This window comes from Teleopsis dalmanni, chromosome 2, assembly GCF_002237135.1.
Source record: "Teleopsis dalmanni isolate 2A chromosome 2, ASM223713v2, whole genome shotgun sequence".
In the NCBI taxonomy this organism is placed as follows: domain Eukaryota; kingdom Metazoa; phylum Arthropoda; class Insecta; order Diptera; family Diopsidae; genus Teleopsis; species Teleopsis dalmanni.
Window position 1 is genome coordinate 230,868,375 of NC_051847.1, and position 5,151 is coordinate 230,873,525.

A 5,151-nucleotide genomic window follows, 5' to 3' on the forward strand; every position below is an offset into this window, starting at 1 on the left:
GTTTCTGTCCGGATACAGCTCAACTTTGTACATTGGTTGGGGTTTTCGGTCTCTATTTAAGATATTAAATACTCTTTTTGCTTCGAAGTTTTTTTCTTTAAGCGCATCATGAATTTCTTTTATATCAACTCCTGCTTCTATGCCCTTTATGTTTCGATTTTATCTCTAATTCAGCAATTACTTTTCGAAAATGATCTTCACTTGAAACTTGTACCTTTGTTTCATTAATCATGCCCTTTTTAATAGGTACAACAAAGAAATTTTTTTTACCTATTAAATTTGAAAGTAAATTAACTAAATCACTAGAGAGTTATTTTCTCTTACATAGATAGGCGGTGGTTTAACAATTTTTTCTTTGATTTCTTCTATGTTTTCACTTTCATCACTCAGTACTTTAAATCTGTTGTTATAATTATTGTTGTTAACTTTTTCAATTTTGTCACGATTGTTTGCGTTTTTTTTGTGGGCTAAATTTTCGCTTAACTATTTCAGTATATCGTTCAATTCCTGTTTGTACTTTGATTGGTTTATTTGGAAGTCCGACATTTTTCCCGGAATTAGGAGTTCTACATTGAACACTCCAGGGTTGAAGTGATAGAGATGGTACAGAAGTCAATGAATTTGGACATAATTTCGATTTTTGTTCCTGTTGCTGCTGACTTTGTAAAGTTTGCTTTTGTGTTTTATGTTGCTGCTCTTGCTGTTGCTGTCTTTTTGATTTATATATAATAGCATTGACAGACGGGAGCTAAATTATCATTAAGGGACTAAATTATAATTTATTTGCTCATTTAGCAGTTTTGAATGATCATTTATGGTCTTTAAATGACCGAATTTAACCCAATTTATTCGTCATTTAGGTTTTTAGAAATGGTAATGCTGCATATGCAAGTGAAACGAAATAAAAAATGAAACAAATTTCAAGCTATTTGGTTGTCAAAATGTAAACAAAACATATTTGGAAACATTTGTAAATGTAAATACTCGATATATTTTTATATATTTTATATTTTTTTTATATATTTTATATTTAATTAAAGCAAGTTTCTTTAATTTTTCTTGCTTATCCATTTTGAATATAAAATTCTTTCTTTTGCTTTTTCAATAACAAAAAACATATGATACAGCAATTTCTTAATGATAATTTATACCATCTGTCAGGGTATTTTTAAAATGATCATTTAAGGCTGCTTAATGATAATTTAGTGCGCTCGTCTGTCAATGCTATAAGTATTTATTAATTTTATTTATTTAGCATAAGTTAACAAGTTAACTACACAATTTACACAATTACACGATATTGTGAGATGCAATTTGTACAGATTTTTTTTCTACTTCCAACACTTTTCTTGTTTTTTATTTTAAGCTTTAGAGCTTAATTTGCTGTCTCTATCGGCTGTATAAATTCTAAAACAACAATTTATATAAACACAACACGTCTTTATAAAATTAAAATCAAAAATTACCCAAAAAAATTCTATTAAAATCAAAATCAAAATAAAAATGGAATCATTCAAAAGTAAGTAAATTTTGGCTATTTTAATTTATTATTTATAATTGTATTTTAATAATTTTGTATTAAAAACAATTATATTTTCAGATGTGCCAGAACAAGAAATGATCGACCGCCAAGACCGAGTAGAAGGTTAGTAAAAATTTATTTAAAAGTGTAGTGAATATGTGAATATTAAGTGAATATGTTACTCCTCCCATCCCTTGAAATTACAGTGTCCTCACTGTTTACAATATGTTTTTTTTAATGTACGTAAATAAATTATAAATATAATTATAATGAAACTAAGAGTTATAGTCATATAAGTTATTGACAAGTTAAGTTTAAAATTAGAATTTACTTTTTCTACATGTTCTTTTAATTCTGTTAAAGTAATATTTTCAAAATTTATTTCATTATTTTTAGTAAAATACAACATATTGATTGGTTGATGTGTTTTCTTAATTTCAATACTAAAATTATTTATTTGAACTTTGCAATTATTGAAAGTAATGATATAATTTTTTTTAATTTTAATTTCTAAAGTATTACAATTTTGATTAATATATGATGTATTTATATTTTTTGTGATAATAATATTTGGAGGAAAATATTGAATTAATGGCTCACTAAATTTGCTATATTTACATTCAGTTTTTACATCATTTAATATATTTTTAATACATTCGTCTTTTACAATTTCAAGTTTTTTATTTTTTACTTTATGCAATACATTTTTAAGGAGCACATATTCTTCGTTTGGATTTACAATTAATTCAATTTTATCTTTATTTGGCATTGGATATATTTTTATTTTAGGAATTACAATAATTTCTTGTGGTATGGATAAAACAAAATATAAAATATCATTATCTTTCCAAACTGATGATTTTATTTCTTCAAATTGATCAGACGTTAATTTACTTATTAGATTCAAATTTAACAATTTTGGATTAATTATTCCTACTTTAGTTAATTGTAATGCAAGCTGTATATCTTGAACATGATCAATATAACATTTTACGTTATTTAAAAAGGTATCAATTGCGATTTTTTTGTAAGTTGATTTTGTAATGCATTGTAATACATTCTAAGTTCTTTTATCAATTTATTTTCTTCATTAATATGTTTTATTATTGGATTCAAGTCTTTTACATTAATTTGATTTTCTTTAATATTTTTTAAAGTATCAAAAATTTCTTCTTTATCATTTTCATCTAATGTTCCGAATAAAAATTTTAATCCGCTGCCTACCAAATTAACGAGTCCTTTCTTGTGTCTACTGTGAAACATTTCTTTTTCTAATCTGGCTTCATTCATGTAATTAGTAATTAAATTTGTTTGTAAGTATTCATTTCTCTTGTATTCGAGTTCTAACTGAAAATATGCTTCAAGTAATTCAGTTTTATTAATGGATAAAACCTCAAATGTAAAGTTTGTTGGTAAATAAAATTGTCCTTGTTCTGTTAGGATATACCCGTTTTCACTGTTAACTTCTGTAATTTGAATAGATTGGCTATACGACTTATGAATTATAGTAAACATGATGAATATTGTTAAAAACATTGAGTAGAAGTATTTATTGAAGTAGTTTTTCTTGTTATCCGTTGGCGGGTTTCTGAAATTATTAATGTTATTAGAATTTTTCCCCTTTTTTTTTTATTTTTTTCTTTTAAATTGATTCTTGTATTTTCTAACTTTTTTATTTTTAAATTTGACTAAATAATGTTCATTATCGTCATCTGTCTGAACTACTGTAATTTTGGCTTTTGGTAAATTTTGGCTATTTTAATTTATTATTTATAATTGTATTTTAATAATTTTGTATTAAAAACAATTATATTTTCAGATGTGCCAGAACAAGAAATTATCGACCGACAAGACCGAGTAGAAGGTTAGTAAAAATTTATTTAAAAGTGTAGTGAATATGTGAATATTAAGTGAATATGTTACTCCTCCCATCCCTTGAAATTACAGTGTCCTCACTGTTTACAATATGTTTTTTTTAATGTACGTAAATAAATTATAAATATAATTATAATGAAACTAAGAGTTATAGTCATATAAGTTATTGACAAGTTAAGTTTAAAATTAGAATTTACTTTTTCTACATGTTCTTTTAATTCTGTTAAAGTAATATTTTCAAAATTTATTTCATTATTTTTAGTAAAATACAACATATTGATTGGTTGATGTGTTTTCTTAATTTCAATACTAAAATTATTTATTTGAACTTTGCAATTATTGAAAGTAATGATATAATTTTTTTTAATTTTAATTTCTAAAGTATTACAATTTTGATTAATATATGATGTATTTATATTTTTTGTGATAATAATATTTGGAGGAAAATATTGAATTAATGGCTCACTAAATTTGCTATATTTACATTCAGTTTTTACATCATTTAATATATTTTTAATACATTCGTCTTTTACAATTTCAAGTTTTTTATTTTTTACTTTATGCAATACATTTTTAAGGAGCACATATTCTTCGTTTGGATTTACAATTAATTCAATTTTATCTTTATTTGGCATTGGATATATTTTTATTTTAGGAATTACAATAATTTCTTGTGGTATGGATAAAACAAAATATAAAATATCATTATCTTTCCAAACTGATGATTTTATTTCTTCAAATTGATCAGACGTTAATTTACTTATTAGATTCAAATTTAACAATTTTGGATTAATTATTCCTACTTTAGTTAATTGTAATGCAAGCTGTATATCTTGAACATGATCAATATAACATTTTACGTTATTTAAAAAGGTATCAATTGCGATTTTTTTGTAAGTTGATTTTGTAATGCATTGTAATACATTCTAAGTTCTTTTATCAATTTATTTTCTTCATTAATATGTTTTATTATTGGATTCAAGTCTTTTACATTAATTTGATTTTCTTTAATATTTTTTAAAGTATCAAAAATTTCTTCTTTATCATTTTCATCTAATGTTCCGAATAAAAATTTTAATCCGCTGCCTACCAAATTAACGAGTCCTTTCTTGTGTCTACTGTGAAACATTTCTTTTTCTAATCTGGCTTCATTCATGTAATTAGTAATTAAATTTGTTTGTAAGTATTCATTTCTCTTGTATTCGAGTTCTAACTGAAAATATGCTTCAAGTAATTCAGTTTTATTAATGGATAAAACCTCAAATGTAAAGTTTGTTGGTAAATAAAATTGTCCTTGTTCTGTTAGGATATACCCGTTTTCACTGTTAACTTCTGTAATTTGAATAGATTGGCTATACGACTTATGAATTATAGTAAACATGATGAATATTGTTAAAAACATTGAGTAGAAGTATTTATTGAAGTAGTTTTTCTTGTTATCCGTTGGCGGGTTTCTGAAATTATTAATGTTATTAGAATTTTTCCCCTTTTTTTTTATTTTTTTCTTTTAAATTGATTCTTGTATTTTCTAACTTTTTTATTTTTAAATTTGACTAAATAATGTTCATTATCGTCATCTGTCTGAACTACTGTAATTTTGGCTTTTGGTAAATTTTGGCTATTTTAATTTATTATTTATAATTGTATTTTAATAATTTTGTATTAAAAACAATTATATTTTCAGATGTGCCAGAACAAGAAATGATCGACCGACAAGACCGAGTAGAAGGTTAGTAAAAATTTATTTAAAAGTG

At 24.0% G+C, this 5,151-nt stretch overlaps 1 long non-coding RNA gene across 1 annotated transcript; it reads left to right on the plus strand.

Annotated features, from left to right (window-relative positions):
• The first annotated feature begins 1,598 nt into the window (after positions 1-1,598).
• LOC119673856 lies at positions 1,599-5,126 on the plus strand. The gene is made up of 3 exons (XR_005252191.1): positions 1,599-1,645; positions 3,342-3,386; positions 5,082-5,126. It is a non-coding gene; the product is annotated as an uncharacterized LOC119673856 (long non-coding RNA).
• The last annotated feature ends 25 nt before the right edge of the window (positions 5,127-5,151 follow it).